At 36.7% G+C, this 19,594-nt stretch overlaps 1 long non-coding RNA gene across 1 annotated transcript in view; it reads right to left on the bottom strand.

The window, feature by feature from the left end:
• Nucleotides 1-17,910, bottom strand: part of LOC150055442 (uncharacterized) — a 50,247-nt gene extending 32,337 nt beyond the window's left edge. Inside the window, exon 1 of the long non-coding RNA XR_016537428.1 lies at nucleotides 17,870-17,910. This is a non-coding gene — a long non-coding RNA (uncharacterized LOC150055442). The remainder of the gene's footprint in view (nucleotides 1-17,869) is intronic.
• Nucleotides 17,911-19,594: the final 1,684 nt, after the last annotated feature.

Raw genomic sequence — 19,594 nt, 5'->3', positions numbered from 1 at the left:
CACCACTTCCAGCTTTTTTGTATGTATGTGGTACCAAGGAATCGAACCCGGGTCTTCGTGCATGCTAGGCAAGCACTTTAACCACTAGGCCAAACTCCCGGCCCTGTTCATATTTTTTGAAACATTAAAATATTAAGATACATTTGTAAGCAGTTATTGAGTGGTACAATTCTGCTTGACATGGACACATAACAATTTCAAACATTACAGGTTAACTTTCTAACAATAAATGTACAACAATTGTTGTTAAATTGGAATTAATTGTAACAATTGTTGTTAACAATGTGCTAAAGAGAATGTCAGAAGACTTTTCATGCTTTGAATAAACAAAACAACAACCAAAACACAGGGGATCAGGAGTACTGGGTTGAGACTAGGAAATTCTGGTTTAAATAAGATTATAAGGCTAAGCCTTAGTGAAGATGTGTTACTTAAACATGAGGAGAATAAAGGGCAGGTAGATTTTGAAGGATTTCTTACTTTTTTGTTTCTTTAATAAAGGGAAAGGATGGCAAGAAGAATCAGCTCAAGTGAAAGAAGGGGGAAATGATAGCATACTATGACCCAGGAGAGAAGAGCACAATAGGGAAAATGGCTGACGCACTAACTGCATGTGCTAAGCTGCTTTTTGATGAAATACGATATTAAGGTTCAGGCAGTATGTAGATACATATTTGGGTGTTTGTTGAAATTCTCTTCTGTATATTTCAATTTTATCAGCAAAATTAGAGGCAAGATCACTGAAGGAGAATGAGAGTGGTTAGGTTTAGAGATGTGAGTAAACAGGATGAAAATGACATGTTAGGTAAATGTAGTATGAAGGCTATTTACCATTAACTAGGAATCACTACATCATAATCACAAAGACAAAATGAAGAGAGTAATTCTAATTATGCTTTTCTTCAAAGATTTGCAGGTAGATAAGCAAATAGGTGGACATGGTGGGCATAGGTATGAGTTTCCACAGAGGAACTTCAAGCCAAGAAGAGTGTACCACTGAGTATGAGGGCAAATTAGAGCTGACAATTGCATGAGTCATGGATTTACTTTCAGTAAGTAGGAAATAACAACTGAGAGCTAGAGTAACCAATCTTTAAATGACCTATTATGTGAAGATGAAATAGAACTGCAACTGAGATTAGTCGAGTGCAGTTTGTGAAATCAAAATTGTGAGGCTTAGAAGATGTGAGGAATGACCATGACATGAGAATTAGTAGACAATATAACACAAGTGACATGATCTGTCAGACAAGAGGAGTCTATAGAGCTTCAAAAAAGCTGCATAATACCACCCAGAGCATGTTGAAATCTCAAAGAATGTTGGACTGAAAGACAATAAGACAGAAGTTAAAAATGATCTCAAGGATGAGGGCCAATAAATGGCAGAAAAGCAAAGTTGATGGAAGACAAACTGATAGAAGATGTTGGATTTAAACCTGGAGGAGGGAAAAAAAGAAATGCCTGTAAGTGATACAAATGATCCTTGATGGGAGAACAGGAGCAACAGTGTCTCTAGGTGAAAGCCGAATTTTTTGTCAGAGTGAGAAAGAGAAGAACTCATAGGACAGATTTGGAGGAGATGGGGTGTTGCTGATGATGAACAGGAACTGACATACATCAAGGTTATTTTCAGCAGTTTAGTATCACAGTGGTAAGGTAGCTTGCAGGTCATGCTTATAGTCTGAAGAAACTCAGGGCAGATTAGACAAGAGTTGCCTGGGTGTTGAGAATGAAAGCTCATGAAAGTTAAGGTAATTCCTAGCTACTTTATTTTCTTTGAGGCTATTGCAAAAGGAGTTGCTTTCCTGATTGTTGCCTCATTCCTCTTACTATTGGCGTGAGGAAGGCAGTTGATTTTTGAGGGTTAATTTCATACCCTGCTACCCTTCCAAAGTTTTGAATCAGCTCAAGGAGCTTGGGAGTAGAGTCTATAGGATTCTTTAAACACAGGATCATGTCATCTGCAAAGAGGGAAAGTTTTACTTCCTCTTTCCCTATTTCGATCACCTTTATGCTTGCTTCTTGCCTTGTTGCACTGGCTAGGAATTCTAATACTATGTTAAAGAGGAGTGGAGAAAGTGGGCATCCTTGTCCCATTCCTTATTTTAGAGGGAATGGCTTTAGCTTTTCGCCATTAAGTATAATACTACCTGTGGGTTTGTCATACACAGCCTTTATTATATTGAGGAATGTTCCATGGATTCCTAGTTTCTCCAGAGCTTTTAACATAAAGGGGTGTTGGATCTTGTCAAATGCCTTTTCTGCATCTATTGAGACAATCATGTGATTTTTGTCCCTGATCCTGTTGATGTGTTGAATTATATTAATTGATTTGCATATGTTCAACCAGCTTTGGCTCCCTGGGATGAAACCTGTTTGATCATAGTGTATAATTTTTTTTGATGTGTTGTTGTAGACGGTTGGCCAGTATTTTGTTGAGAAGTTTTGCATCAATGTTCATCAAAGAAATAGGTCTATAGTTCTCTTTCTTTGATTAATCTCTGTCGGGTTTGGGGATGAGGGTTATACTGGCTTCATAGAATGAGTTTCGTTGAAGAGTTTGAGGAGTATTGGTGTGAGCTATGCTTTGAAGACCTTATAGAATTCAGCTGTGAATCAATCTGGCTCTGGGCATTTCTTAGGTGGAAGTTCTCTTATTGTCTTTTCTATTTCAGTGCTTGAAATAGGCCTGATTAGTTGAGTTAGTTCTTCTTGATTCAGTGTAGGATGGTAATATTGGCTAGGAATTTGTCCATTTCTTCTAGATTCTCAAATTTGTTGGTGTAAGGTTTGAGAAGTATTCCCTCATGATACGAAACTTTAAAACCCTGAAAAAGGAAATTAAAGCAGAACTGAGGTAATGGAAAAACCTCTCATGCTCCTGGATTGGAAGAATCAATATAGTGAAAATGACAATCTTGCCAAGGGCTATCTACAAACTCAATGCAATACCCATCAATATCCCAATGGCATTCTTTAAAGAAATAGAAGAGGCAATCCAAAATTTCATATGGAATAATAAAAGACCCCGTATAGCAAAAACACTTCTTAGCAGAAAGAACAGGAGGAATTTCAATACCAAACTTTAGACTCTATTACAGAGCTATAATTATCAAAACAGCCTGGTACTGGCACAAGAACAGGCCTGAAGACCAATGGAATAGAACTGAAGACCCAGATATTAAACCACAGACCTATGGCCACCTAATCTTTGACAAGGAAGCCAAAAACATAGAATGGAAGAAAGATAGCCTCTTCAACAAGTTGTTCTGGCAGACCTGGTTAAGCTCCTGCAGAAAACTCAAGTTGGATCCTTCTTTGTCACCCTGCACTAGAACTAACTCCAAATGGATCAAAGACCTGGAGGTAAAAGCTGACACACTGAAAACTTTACAAGAAGGAATAGGAGATTCACTAGACCTCCTTGGCACAGGTAGAAACTTTCTTAATAAGGACCAAGAATCACAACAAATCAGAGAAAGGCTGGGTAAGTGGGACTGCATTAAACTGCAGAGCTTTTGTATGGCAAAGGACATAGCTAATAAACTAATTAGAAAGCCTATATAGTGGGAGAAGATCTTCACCAACCATACAACGGACAAAGGCCTCATATCTAAAATATATCAACAGCTCAAAAAATTGAATCACTCCAAAACTAATCTCCAAAGTAACAACCATCCCATTAAAAAATGGGCCAAAGACTTAAAGAGAGTCTTCTCTGAAGAAGAAACAAAAATGGCCTATAGACACATGAAGAAATGCTCAACATCTCTGGTCATAAAAGAAATGCAAATCAAAACAACTCTAAGATTCCACCTCACTCCAGTTAGAATGGCCAGGATCAAGAAAAGGAATAACAACAGATGCTGAAGGGGATGTGGCCAGGAGGGATCACTACTACACTGTTGGTGGGAGTGCAAACTCATTCAACCACTATGGATAGCAGTATGGCAGTTCCTCAAAAGACTAAACATAGAACTCCTCTATGACCCAGCAATTCCACTAATTGGCATTTACCCAATCGTCCAGAAACAAGGACATACTAAATCCACTACCACAATGTTCATTGCAGCACTATTTACCACAGCCAAGATATGGAACCATCCCTGATGCCCCTCAGTTGATGAGTGCATCAACAAGATATGGTATTTATACACAATAGAATTCTATGCTGCTGTCAGAATGACATTGCCCCATTTGTAAGAAAATGGAAAGACTTAGAAAAAATCATACTAAGTGAAGTAAGCCAGACTCAAAGGAACTTAGGTTCAATGGTTTCCCTCATTTGTCCTAATCAGTAGAAACCTTGGGCTCTCCTAGCAGAGATGTACAATAGAACAACACTTAGGTACATAAGGCCATATAGGATGAAGCTAAATGAAAGGACCTTCAGGATATAGAAACAAAAGCCATATAATGAATGATTGTTGTTCTTAAGGTACTATGTTATCTCTCATCTCTTTTGCTGTCCCTTGGTTATCTCATATTGTTACAGCATCTCACTTTGTTACCTGATATATCGGATATATTTGTATTTGGTTATTTGAAATTGGATAGGGAACGTGGAAAACAAGATGAAGGGTGGGGGTGTGGCGAAGGGAAATGGGGACCAAAACATGTGAAAGGGTATCAATGTATGGGAATTAACGCACCATCTATCTGGCAAATATCACGTAACCCTTCTATTAATTACAATAAAAAATATATGAAAAAAAGAAAGCTCATGAAAGATTTATTTGAAAACAAGCATGGAAGATATGCTGTCGGGGTTTTTAGCACTCTTTGCCTCCTGACCAGCAGGAATGGCAAAGAGAACACGCCCCGACTAAGACGAGACTGAGAAAGGATAGGGCTGGCTGGCCACCTTCACCCAGCCCTCCCTTCTCCAGAAGGAAGACACAGACGCGCCAGGGAGAATGTCACAGCAGACTCGTTTAATGGGAAGATACCAGGGGCTAAAGTAAGAAGCAGGAATCTATTAACGTAGAATTAGCAGGACAGGGGGAAGTAGGTGCGGTCAGAGAGGGTGGCTGGTCCAATCCATGGGTTCGAGGTAGCCTTATTTTACATCACAAACCACGGCCAAACCTCCCAACCAGGAGACAGGCAGGTCACATCTCCAAAACCAGGAAGTGAGCAGTGGGCCATGAGGTAGGCCTTTTACCCTTGATTTGAAGTGCCCCACAATATGCCATCTGCAGCCTGTAGCCCTGGGTTAGCCCTGGGTTGCTCTGGACAGACAGTATGGCCTTAATGTGTGCATGGAATAGTGAGGTGCATGGTGTCTGGGGTTCTCTACTGATCTTCTTGGTGAAGATCAGCAAGTGAAAATAGTATGATCCCAGTCCAAGCTCCTAGAATTTCCCCATCATTCCTCCCAAAAGGGATGTGACTTTATTCTGAGAGATCTCTTTTACACAGGTAGAATAGTCTGAATGTCTCTTACATGATCAGATGATTTAAGTGACTGCCTTGTTCTTCATCCTCTGCAATTAGCTGGTTACTGTGATTCTATTTGCTTCCTCTCTCTCACACCTGTGTGCCATGCCAGAGGTCAGACTGGCATCCGCACTAGTGGCTAATGCATGATCTCTTTCACCATTTTTGCCCATCCCAAGCTTTAGTCTAGACTCCTATCCCAAGTACAATTTTGTAGACCATCTTCTGTTTTGTGCTTATCCTAGAGAATATTCTACCCGCTCATGGAAAGAATATGAGTTCTGAAGATGTTGGATGAAATGTTAAGTGACTTCTTCTGGGCCCAATTGGTTTATCTGGTATGGTTCAACTTTGATATTTCTCTTGTAGATCTTAAAATAAAAATCTTGCTTCTGTACAGATTTCAAAGGAAAGTCAAAGTCAAAAGAGGCCAAAGTCATTGGTCACATCCTCAAATAAAATCAAACACATTGCAGTCCATTTAATAAATCTGCTTTCTATTATAACATACAGAATCAATTCGTATGTCCTACCTATACAACTTTTAAAACATAGGAAAGTTAATTACTGAAGAATTCTTCTCAATAACAAAGAATGATGTAGATATTATGTGTCAAGTCCTGAATATACTTGAAAAACAAAATTAATATATGTGAAGATTTCTTAAATGTATGAATATAATAACCTACAGTCCACTTAGGCATACCATTAGAAACTGAAATTAAAAATCAGGTATTAAAACTGAAAAAGAGAGCTGGGCATGATGGCTTATGACTGTAACCCTAGCAACTCAGGATGCTGAGATCTAGGCTGCCGTTCAAAGCCAAATTGAGCACTAAAGACCATGAGGCTCTCTTTTCCAATTAACCACTAGAAAACAGGAAGTGGTGCTGTGGCTATAGGGTAGATCAGTAGCCTCAAGCTGAAGAGCTCAGGGACAGTGCCCAGGCCCAGAGTTCAAGCCCTATGACTCACAAAAAAATTTGAAAACGAATCTAAATCTTTCAATATGAATAAAATAGATACTAATAACCTTTCAGCATAGTTAATTTCTCAGAATGTTACTATTTTAAGAACATTATAGTAGCTTGATTAATTTCATTTTATTTTATAATTTTACTTTAAATATTATTTTATTTTGAAACTGGGCTTTTGCTTGCTGCACAAATACTTTGCCACTTGAGCCATGCCCCTAGCCTAAGAATCTTCTAGTAAGAAAACATTTTTAATCATCAAATAAGCTTAATGTATAATAATAGACATCAAATTATAGCAGAAGCTATTTCAAAAGATAATTTAAAATATATATGTAGCAAAGAACCAGATTGTTTTTACTTTCATTTCTCAGGAAAAAATAACTTTATGCAAGGATAAAATATAACATGTAGTAAAAACTAACTTGATAAATGTTATTTGATAATAACATTTTAAATCATTATAATTAAATCATTATACCTCCTCAAAATGAGTTTAATTCCCTTCATCAGTCAGTACTAGAATTTTCCATCAGTTGGCTGCCATCTTTTCATGTTATCTGTTTCTAATTAGCCCTCCTTGGAACTTAGTTTGCATTTTAAAAACAAGGGATGAACTAGGCTTTCAGGAAGGTAAAGCAACCTGATTCCTTGCACAGAATTTCAGGTGTGTGTGTGTGTGTGTGTGTGTGTGTGTGTGTGTGTGTATACATTTCTCTTTTGGAGCTGTGGTAATGTGTTTCTGACTGAAAGTGGATTACTAGAAGAAACTGGAGAAGAGATAGTGGCATAAGATTGACATCTACTGTAAGTTATAGGAAATGGGATAATGTTAATGTGAGGAGAAGCAGGGCAGGTGTAAAAATGCATGGAACTAAAAGGATTGAGCCTAAAAGAGTAAAAAAGTAGGACAGGGACCTGTGATTCTATAAAGGAAGCAAAAAGACACTACAATCATGACAAAAGTCAGGGGATTCTCTTTCATTCTCAGCCTTGATACTCACTCTAGACTATTATTTATGTCTCATACTATCAACAAACTTTTTAGTAACCTACATTAGAGTACAAGTTGACCTAGAATCTAGGTCTTTTTTCTTTCTTTATTTTTAGAAACATTCATTCCTATTCTTTCCCCAGAGAAACCCTATACTGCCTAATTCTTCAACTTACACAATTTTAGTAAAGAAATCTTTTTTTAAAGGTTATCTCTGGAGGAGTCTAGGAAGATGGCAGAGGTGCACCTTGGGACTAACTGAGCTCCCTCCACAAAACCAGGTTATGCATTCCAGTGGAAGGACCACCACTAGAAAATCACAAGTGAGGTAATAGTACAGAGGTTCTGCCCAGAGAGGAAAAATTCAGGCAGCCTGCTTAAGATGACAGATTTGAGCCCATATCTGTGCCAGTGGCAATGGCAGCCACAATGGCGACCAGACAGAGCAGGGAAGAGGTGCCAGAGACAGAGTGCACACACTTTTCACTCACCTCCAGTGCAACATGGATGACTGGAGTGGAAATCCACATATTGCTGGCCACAGACACACACAGATCGCAGATTGTAGCCTTCAGCTGAAGAGCTCTGGGAGAGCGCCCAGGCCTAGTTCAAGCCCCATGACCAAAAAGAAAAAAAAAAAAAAAGACATCCTCACTTTTCCCCACAGCATAGCATTTGCATTTGGAAAGTAGCAGCCTCCATCCCCAACCCTCTCTCTGCCACCCAAGAAAATCGCCATTTTTGATATTGGCATAGATTCTGCAGAGCTGCTCGCAGATAACTCAGGCCAGAGAAGGAGAAACTGTGGCACCATTTTTCAGTAGGTGAAAAGAATCTGACCTGCGAGAGTCAATTCTGCCCAGGGGAAGGCTGCCCCACCCTGGAGGAAGTAGCTTCTCTTAGGGAGGGTCAACTTTCTTTACTGGCCAGCTCAGGGAGTGCCAGCCCTGCTCCTCTGCAACAAACAAAAGCATTCCAATTTATACCGGAGCCAAACCAGCAGCTTTCAGCATGCTACAGGAATTAAAAAACTAAAAATCTGTAAAAATCTCACGGGAAAATCATTTTAAATAAAAAATGAATTGGACAGGCTACAAAAGGTGAAAGCCCCCCAGGTTAGGCCAAAGGAGAGTGTCAGGGTCTGTCCCCACTGGGAAAAGCCGCTGATTCCAGACAGGCCAAAACACCACCCACACTCAGGCTCACTCACAGCAACAAGCTACAGAACCAGCCAACACCTCCCTGCATTAAACACAAAGCAGATTGTGTTGCCACTAAATCAATCTGGGAGGATGACACTTAAGACCTCAAAACGGTAACACCCAACTTTGTTTTGCCCACTCAAAGAGACCTGAAAAAACAACAGAGTCACAAGAAAAAGTGAACTGACCACCACAATGAAATCAAAGGTGTCATTATGAGACTTCTTTTTATTTTCTTTTAATTTTTTTCTTTCTTTTTTCCCCTTTTTCCTTTCTTCCCCATGTTGTTTATTTTATCGATTTATTTTTTCTATTCCACATTGTGTTGTTTATTCCTGGGGAAACAGCTTATAGTGATTACTAGTCCGTGTATACTAATTCAGAGTATAAGTTGATTACCCATCTTCTATTGCACACTTAGTATTTTTAATTTTAATACTATTATACATGTATAATTTTTTTACTTTAACTTTATTTTTATATATTTTCCTTTTCTTATTTCTTTTTCTTTGTTTCTTTTTCTTTTATCTTTCTCTGAATTTAGGGCTTAGTTTTCTTCTTTCTGTTTCTTTCCTGTTCCTTTTTTCTGATTTTTCTCCTATTTGTAAAATTATATCTCTTAATCTTTCCTCTAATTTCACCTCAACTCATTTTCCTTTATTTCTGATACTTTTCTCCTTCTTTGTTTTCTTTATTCTGTCAATTCCTAGTTGTGTATCCTTCAGCTAAACCATATCTGTATTCAGTGAAACTGTGCCAAAGTGGCTTAGTTATCCTTTTGGTCCAAATCACGTTAAACCTCATGACAGACTTGCTCATCAATTATAACTGAATATAATCCCCACTCCTAAAACATAATACCCCTCCCCTAACAGAAAAGCAGAGATAGAGGAATACTTATCTATGATTTTGAACCTCTAATATCAGTAGAAATACAGGGCCTGGGTTGGATTTGGTATTAAAACTGTGCTCTGTGGTGGTATTGGATCTAATTACATATCCAAAAAATAAAAATAAAAAAAGAGAGACAGAGTGAAACTATCAACCTTTGATTATGAACCTCAAAAGTCTGCACTACTACAGGGCTGTGATTTGGTGTTTGTCTTAAAATAGTGCTCTGATGTGGAAGTAGATATAGTTCCGAAAAAGTATGGAAAGTATAAAAAGTCCAAAAAAGGAGAGATACAGTGAAACACCTATATATTGATTGGAATGGAGTGGGGGTAGGGGAATGTGGACAAAATCATGAGAAGGGGTATCAGTGTGTGAGAAGTAATGCACCTACTACCTGACAAATGTAACTGTAACCCCTCTGTGCAATATTCAAAAATAAAAAGAAAGAAGGAAGGAAGGAAAGAAAGAAAGAAAGAAAGAATAATCTTTGAGTTTGAACTTCCAAAGTCTGTGCAGCTATAGAGCTCTTGGTTGGTGCTTGTCTTAAAACTGTATTTTAGTGTGGAATTGGATTTGCTCTCATTTCCAAATTGACAAAATAAGCCATAGAAACACAAGAAGAATGGCCAATCAAGCAAACTCACTTTCCACTCATGATAAACTGGAAACAGAGCAGTTAAGGAAAAGACCTAGAGGATAGCTCTCAAAATGCTCTATAAACACTACCTAATATCAGGTGATACGGATCTTTCCCTGAAAACAGATGACACAGGCCTTTACCTGAAAACAGGTGACAGAGGTAGTTGCAATCTCAAATGGTAGCCCCACCCCACAATGCAATTTCCCTCTCCCTTATTTGTGCAGCTACTACTAAATGTTAACAGCTTCCAAATTGTAGGTTTCTGCTCTCACATTACACAGGAACCCAGCCCTATAAATCTGCTTACAGTCTTACCCAGCTGCTACTTTCTCCCCAAGCGGTAGCCTGTCAGTAATTTGTCATTAAAACTCCTTTTCCTTTGTATGTGACCATGTATCAGAGTGATTTCTTGGAGAAGCCTTTAATTGGTGTCATGAAAATCAGTATATGGCTATGCCAAAGACTGATGAGGTTAACCAAAGATAATAGAGGAAGTTATAGAAGAATTCATGAAAGCTGAATGAATTCCAGTGGTAGGAAAGGAGTCCAATGAAATTATAGCCACTAAAGAGTGAACACTGAAAACCAAATCAAGGAAGTAAAGTTCTTACAAGATCTAAACAAACTTTGACAAAGTAACTTAAGTTATAAAAGCTGATCAACTAGAAGGAAGGGAAATACAAAACAATGTAGAAAGTCTTGACAATCCTTAGCAGAAAGCACACTGTTGGAGAAATATCAATACCAAACTTCAAACTCAATTATAAAGATGTAGGTATAAAAATGATTTGGTACTGGCACATGAACAGACCTCAGGAGCAATGGAATAGAACTGAAGACATAATCCCACAGACCTATAGCCACCTCGTCTCTAATAAGGGAGTAAAAAAAGTAGGATGGAAGAAACAGCCTCTTCAACAAATACTACTGGTATAATTGGCTATACATATGCAGAAAAGTTAGATCTGTACATACAACCATGCATAAGAATTAATTCCAAATGGATCAGTGACCTCTAGGTAAGAGCAGATATCTGGAAAGTATTACAGAAAAGGATAAGGTAGAAACTTCCTAAAGATCCAGAATCACAACAAATCATAGATTGGGAGAAGATCTTCACTAGCCATACAAGAGACACTGGCCTTAAATCAAAAATATATGTAGAGCTGAAAAAATTTAACTTCACAATAACAAATCCTCAAAGAAACAGCCACATCATTAATAAGTGGGCTAAAGAATTAAAAGAGAGACTTCTCTAAAGAGGGAATAAAAATAACCAATAGACACATGAAGAAATAGCCAACATCTCTGGCCATTAAAGAAATGCAAATCAAAACCACATTCAGATTCCATTTCACCCCAGTTAGAATGGCTGATATCAAGAAAACAAATACTAGCAGATGCTGATGAGAATGTGGCCAAAAGGCAAGGCTACTACTTCCCTGGTTCAGCCACTCTGGAAAGCAGTATGGAGATCCCTCAAAAGACTAAACATACAATGCCCCTATGATCCAGCAATCCCACTCCTTATTTATATAAGTGATCATAAACAAGGCCACTGTAATACTACAAGCACAACTATGTTCACTGCAGCCTTACTTACTGTAGCTAATATATGGAACACATCCAAACCAAATGTGGTGTATATACACAACGGAATTCTATGCTGCCATCAAAAAGAATGGCATTACCGCATTTGTAAGGAAATGGAAAGCCTTGGAAAAAAACATATTAAGTGAAGTAAGCCAGAGCCAAAGAAAAATAGTCTCCAAGATTTTACTCAGTTTTAATAATTATTATATGTCTGGAATAGCCCTTGCAGAGGATCACAACAGCTCAATAGCTATGCATAAATGACCATATTAAATGATGCTAATTGAAATGATCTCCAGCATTTGGAAACACGAGGGTTCCTATTTGTTTTTTGTTGATTTTTTTTAAACAATTAATTGTATTTAAGTTCTTTTTTTTTAAGCCCTCCCCCCTTTGGTTTATCATTGGTAGTCATTGTTTTAGATTTTGCTACCCTTTGTCTCGTATATTCATTTATTTGATTGAGGAAGGTAAGGGAAATGACAAAGTAGTGAGACAGAGGAAAAAGGGTGAACCAATGTTACAGCAATACTCACAAGACACTAGGTGGAAAATTAACTTTACATAAGTCCAGGGGAGAGATAGGGAGAAAACGAAGAAGTGTTTAACAACGTTGGACAGAAATGTACGTTACCTTACTTATGTAACTGTAACCCCTCTGTACATCACCTTGACAATAAAATTAAGGAAAAAAAGGGAAAAAAAACAAAAGTTGTTTCTGTTCTTTTTCTGTTCCCTTCCTTCCTTCCTTCCTTCCTTCCTGCCTGCCTGCCTGCCTGCCTTTCTTCCTTCCTTCCTTCATTTGTATGTGTATGTGTGTGTGTGTGTGTGTGCTAGTACTGGGGCTTGAACTCAGGATTTTTTTTTCACTCAAAGATAGTTTACATAAACCACACCTCTAGTTCTGAATTTTGCTGCTTATTTGAACATAAAATTCTCATGAGCTTTATTGTCCATGCAGTCTTTAAACCACAATCCTTAGATCTCAGCCTTTAAGTAGCTACAAATACAGGTATGAGCTACAAGGCCCTGACTTTCTCCTTCCCTCCCTCCCTCCCTCCCTCCCTTCCTCCCTTCCTTCCTTCCTCCCTTCCTCCCTTCCTTTCTTCTTCCCTTCCTATTTTTTTTGTTGGTCATGGAGATTGACTCAGACCTCCTTCCACCTCTTTTTGCTCAAGGCTAGCATACTACCACTTGATCCACAAGTGATCCTCAGACACAGGCTCCTGAGTATCTAGGATTGCAGGTATGAGCCACCAGTGCCCCGGCTCTCTCTCTCTTTTTTTTTTTTGGCCAGTCCTGGGACTTGAACTCAGGGCCTGAGCATCGTCCTTAGTCTTTCTCAAGGTTAGCACTGTACCACTTGAACCACAGCACCACATCTGGCTTTTTCTGTGTATGCGGTACCAAGGAATCCAACACCGGTCTTTGTGCATGCTAGGCAAGCACTCTACCACTAGGCTAAACTCCTGGCCTTTTTTTCTTTCTTAATGATGTAGATATTATGGAAAACGTCCTTTGAATTTTATAATCCTATGTACAGTTCATAAAATGAGTTACTTAGCCCTTTATTATACTAGTTTAACAAATCACTTTGTCCTCATTCCCAGTGCTCTCCCATCATTCATCTTTTCTCCATTTATTAACACAGATTTTAATATAATTCTCTTCCTATTAAAACTGACACAAGACAGCAGAGCAAATATTAATATTTTATCTGGGAAAGCAACTGCAATAATATTGATTCAGATATTCAAAGAATTTCCAAATTGAATAATAAAACTTTCAGCAATTTAAGACTGTATATTAAACTGTCCAAGGGAAATCAGTACTTTTTGGTTCGAATTTCCTTTCTTTTCTTCTGTTTCTTTTTAAATTATTTTATTGTATTTTATTTTAAAGGTGATATATAGAGAGGTTATAGTTACATAAGTAAAGTAATAAGTAAATTTGGAAGTAGTGCTGTGACTCAAGTGGTAGAGCAGTAGGCTTGAGCACAAAAGTGCTCAGTGACAGCACACAGGGCCTGAGTTCAACCTCAGACACTGACCAAAAAATATTTTGAATTTTCTAAGGCAATCCATTTATATTTTATTTATCTAAATCATAATGGCCACCAGATAAAAAAAGTTAAATGTTCAAATATAGGAGCACAGTGTCTAACTTTGGACTTAATGAGTATAATAATTACATTCAAAGTGATCATAAAACTGACAAGTTTACAGATATCCACTTCCTAGATGGTAATATAAGCGTGATTCTTTTCATTCCCAGCATGGAGGATCATGACTAACTTCTCTAAGAGACAGAAGTAAAGGACATGTGCACAGGAATCATACAAGTGTAGGAAATTCAAAGATGGGGTCAGATGATCAAAGTTTAAATAACTTCCTCATGAGAAAGTACATAGAGATCTAGACAATTTGGGGCAATGAAATGAAGATATTTAGGAAAGAGAAATGATCAGAGTATAGACAGTGACCTGGGACAAAACTTTGGTGGCTCTATGTATAGTGGTGAACTTTTACTGTCTTTCTCTATGCTCCTTTCCTCTACAGAGATTTTTGAGTCTCATATAGTTTCTGCAGCCCATTGTTTTCAAGTGCTACAGTTTAGGATATTGTTTTCATATTAGCATTTGAGGCATGTTTATTTACTCACTTAGAATAGGGGACCGCCTTAGCAAGAGTTTTGGCTTCATATTAACTATGTAATTATTATCAACATATATAAATTTAATTCAACTTTTTATGAGAATTTTACCAAAAAAGAAACAAATTTAATTAGTGAATAGCATTAATAAATTAAATTAAAATGACTGAATAAATAAAATAAATAAGAAAGCAAAGTATTACTTATTTCTAATGTCATAGTATATACTCTCTTAGCTACATTTTGCATCCATTAACTCCATTTGATCAGGGAAATATATTTTCTTCTCATTAGCTAATAAATGCCTTACATAGAGCTGTCATGTTTTCTTTTGAATTACTGATATCTCTTCATGTGGATTTCCTGAAAGGTGATTGTAAATCCTTGGCTGGATAAAGTCTTCATATTTATAAGTTAAAAGGAAAAAAATCTAACATGCATCTTAGATTAGAAGCAATTTTCAAATTTACTACTAGTGCCTTTCTTTCTTTCTCTCTCTTTCTTCCTTCCTCCCTCCCTCCCTCTCTTCTCCTCTTTCTTTCTTTCTTTCTTTCTATCTTTCTTTCTTTCTTTCTTTCTTTCTTTCTTTCTTTCTTTCTTTCTTTCTTCCTTCCTTCCTTCCTTCCTTCCTGCCTTCCTTCCCCTCTCTCTCTCTCTCTCTCTCTCTCTCTCTCTCTCTCTCTCTCTCTCTCTCTCTCTCTCTCTCTCTCTTTCTTTCCTTCTTTCTTTCTTTTCTTTCTTTCTTGCCTTCTTGCCTTCTTTCATTTTTGCCAGTCCTGTGGACTGAACTCAGGTTCTAGACACTGTTTCTGAGCTTCTTTTTCTCAAGGCTAGTATTTTATCAGTTGAGCACAGTGCCACATTGGATCTTTCTGTTTATGTGATACTGAGGAACTGAACCCAGGGCTTCATGCATGCTAGGTAAGCATGTAATAAACTGGTGCAGACTTTTTGCTCTGGCTGGTCTTGAGTTATCACCCTCAGTCTTCTAAGTAGCTAGCATTACAGATATTAGCAATTGCACCTGATATTTTGTTGTCAATTTCTCCAAAAAGTAAACATATTTTCTATGAGTCACATAAGATAAAATCGACAGTATTTTCCTCACTCGAATGGTAACAGGCTGTTAAACAGTTGGAAGATCAACTCTGATGAGTCACTGTGTACCTCAGTATTATCCATTACAGTACAGAGATCATAACATTAATTTGTCTAAAATGGAAATTCTAGGAACAAAAATTATACTTCGGTGACTCACACCTGTAATCCTAGCTACTTAGGAGGCTGAGATACAAGGATCCTGGTTCAAAGCCAGCCTGGGCACAAAAGTTCATGAGACTCTTATTTCTGATTAACCAACAGAAAACTGGAAGTGACACTGTGGCTCAAAGTGATAGAGCACCAGCCTTGAGCTGAAGAGCTCAGGGACAGCACCCAGGGCCAGAATTAAAGCTGACAAAAAAAAGTATGTTTTCAATAGTTAAGCTAACATAATAACGCCCTCAAGAGACATTCACTGAATCAGTGTGATGTGAGACAGCTCTGGGCCAATTATGTCACTTTTATCATACAAAAAATTAATGGTGAAAATGAACAAACTGGGTGTGGAAGCTCTATCATGTACTCTTAGCTACTGAGGAGATTAAGAGGAGAATGATTCCAGGTCAATCCAGACAAAGAGTTCACAGGCCTCTATCTTAACTAATAAAAGTTAGGCACGTTGATAAGAGCCTATTATATTATCTACCCAGAAAGATTAAATGGTAGGATCAAAATCCAGTCTGACTGGGAAACACCAGGACTCTACAACACTAATTATAGCCTGCAGGGTTGTAGGTGTAGCTCAGGTAATAAAGAGAGTAAAGAGAAAGGGTGAGACCCTATTCAAAACTAATATCTCAAAAACAAAAAAAAAATTAAAAAATGAAAAGAAAAAACTAACCTACTATTATTTCTCAGATTTATATGCTTATAAATTTTGTTGCATTCTTTACATGTTTAAAAGTATTCAGATAAAAATATTTTATATATATGCATTTTTATAATCCCAACTTTTCTAAAACATACTTACAATGTAACTCAGTCAAAGCATTCATAATATTATTAGAATTAAATTTTGTTAGTAGACTCTAGAAAGCAAGAGTCATATTCCTTAACTGTTGGATACAAGTTTTCTCCTATGCACTGAAAGAATTATAACTTTGATTCCTATGTACAAAATCCAAGGTGATGTGCTTCTATGTGGCCCTGTTCACATCTTGGTAGTAGTCTCATAATGTGCAGGTAGATGATGTGTCATTTATGTATTCAGCATTCCCCACTCACATAATATATTAACTATGCTGCCATCAGAAAGAATGACATTGTCTCATTTGTAAGGAAATGGAAAGACAGACTTTAGATGCTCACTTTATATACTTGTGCTCCTTGAACTCCTTTGGAAAAAAGTCCTTGTTCATAACAATGTCAACAAAAGGGTTTATTTAAAAATCATCTTTGTTTTTATCAAGTGCTTGACCTTTAAATCCTGTGATGGGATTTCATGCACAAGGCCTTCATTGCAGTATGTTACATTAGGGTTGATGTCATGCACTCCTCTAAGTCTAAAGAGAAAAAAAAAAAGGAAGATAGTCTTAGCTACCTGCAGGTGGGCTGTCAGTGTGCCCAAGACAAAGGCTTTGTTTTCTAGCATAATTAACTGCTTAAGCTGACATGCCATAATTTGTGAGCCAGAGATAACCCTTTATTATCACTTTTTAAAATATAGATTTCAGATGTTTTGTTACCTTAGTTGGCAGCTCAATTTACTATTATTTTCAGAAGTGTATTGTTTTCTTAAATCACAATGGTAATTTAAACAAAGATGCATGAGCGACAGCTGCCTCAAGAAAAATTTATGAATCTTCTATACTGTATTTCTTTTACAAGCAAATGAATAATTAAAACTTTTAATTGTTCTTCCAATTTACCCTTTCTTTTCCTATAAATTACAGAAACACAGAAACAACCACATGATGTAAGATAGTTTTTTTATGATGAAAAGATGCTATATGGGTATATATGTTTAACTCTTACATATATGAGTTTTTCAATAAGAAATTGAAATGCCTAGGTAATAACCAATAACCTCAGTAAGCAATCTGTGGTTAATATTCTCTTAGTAATTTTTTTTTCTACTTTCAAAACAATTTTATATCTTATCTGAACTGTTCATATGTAGTTAGTTATTGTATATTATTATATTTTCATCCTTGAATCCTTTCTTTCTTTGTATTAAAATCTGAAATAAAACTATATACTTTACCAAATAGAAAATATAGTTTTTATATATATGCAAAGAGTACTTCATAGGTTGTTTTAACTATTTTAATATATTTAGATAAATATTGCTCCAAAATACAAAACTAAGTGTGTTGTTTTTGTGAGAACCTACATTTTGAACATTAACAAAGCTTTTTAGCTTAAGTTGAATAACCATTACCTGGTCTACACAGCCATGGAAAGATAGTACTTCAAGCCGTCTCTAATAACCTTTGGGATATAAATATGAGCTTTAGGATTAAATAGACAAATAACGGGGGACAGGAAGAGGAATACATAATTATAAAGCAGTCATGGCCAAAATATAGTTTGATTGATCATTATGGAGGGCTTCTATGAGAGTTATCATCATTTGAGGAGAGCAATTTTGGTTGCTGACAGGTTTGACCTGAGAAGGAAATCTGCTTTTCTAGGAAATAGCTACCCTCCTTGTAAACATTTTATCATCGGCCATGTGCTTCCTGAATTCTAAGGTGATGGCTAGGTGATTGCAGTGAGAATGGCTCAGAGAAAGAGGTGGAAATACCAAGCTTCCATGCTGCTTTTATTTAACTCATTTCCCTAAGTAATAAGTGCTTACTCTCAAAAGCAATTACAAGTACCTGTTATAAAGCCAACATGACACGAAATTGCCTTTTCCTGATATTAATTTTGATCATTTGAAGAAGTGGTGTGGTATATGCCACTCCAGTATTGAATCACATTTTTCTCATTGGATTTAGAAGGAAAACATTAGGAAATATTTAAGCCTATAAATTGCTATTCTTATCCCATCAAAGCTGTATGTACTGTTCCTGCCTGACACTATTTTTAGCGTGGTGTTCACAAAATTGCAATTTATTTTTAATCATCACTTAAGCTTATTTGTGTAATTGTTGCAGTCTTTCAACTTTTATGGAGTTTTCTTTTCTAATAACATTTTGTGCTGGCATCTCTCCTTTTTAATTTGTTTTCTCACTTATTTTCTTGATCAATTTAAAATTTACCTGTAACAAAATAAGATTCTAATCTGGATTTAATCAGAAATATTACTCTATGCTTAGGATGAACTTTCCTTTCTATTTACAGGACTAACTCTAGTCCTATTATTTAATTGAACATGCTTATTCATTTTCCTATTGTTTTGGTGTGGTGTTGGACAAAATATTAAGAGAGACAGAACTGGGTAACTTCTATTATTTTCAGCTACCCAGAATTATTATATATCTTGACTTGTAATTTTAATGTAATACAATTGGATGTACTGACATCTAATTAATGAGTTTTATTCAGTGCTTGAAGAGACTACTATTTTTTCCCTGATGAATAACTCTAATACAAATAATAGCAAACGAACATTCTTTCATTGAAGTATCACCCTGGGAAATCTCAGCAGTTAACCATGAAGATCTATTTATTGTAGGATGATTGCAGGCCATACTTGGCTTTGGAGGCAGACACTGAATTCATCTCAACTATTTAAAACTTGCCTTGGGCAAGTTCTTCACATCCTAGCCTCTAAATTTGCTCCATAAAAATGAGAACAGGAATGTTCCCAGTCCATGGAGTTGATAATAAGGAACAAAGAACATAATGCAAATAAAGCAATTAAAATATTATCTGACAAAACCACTACTCATAAAGCTTTAACACTTCTTAGTGATATTAGAAACATATTGGAAAATGCTTCTATTTCTTCAGCAATATAACTTTTCTTATTTAGAAGACAGTTATCCAAAAATTTTGAACTACTGGCACTTGAATTATTTTGTTCCCAAGTATTTTTTAAGCTAATCTTACAGTTCAATTCACTCCACTGAATCAATCACGTCAAATAACTTGTATAAATTGTCACTAATTTTAGCCCACAAACTTGGAAATCATTATTGTGGGAGATGGTAGGTAG

This window comes from Megascapheus bottae, chromosome 13 (assembly GCF_031878675.1).
Source record: "Megascapheus bottae isolate mThoBot1 chromosome 13, mThoBot2.hap1, whole genome shotgun sequence".
In the NCBI taxonomy this organism is placed as follows: domain Eukaryota; kingdom Metazoa; phylum Chordata; class Mammalia; order Rodentia; family Geomyidae; genus Megascapheus; species Megascapheus bottae.
The sequence above is the reverse complement of the archived record's forward strand: the minus strand, read 5'-3'. Positions and strand labels throughout refer to the sequence as shown.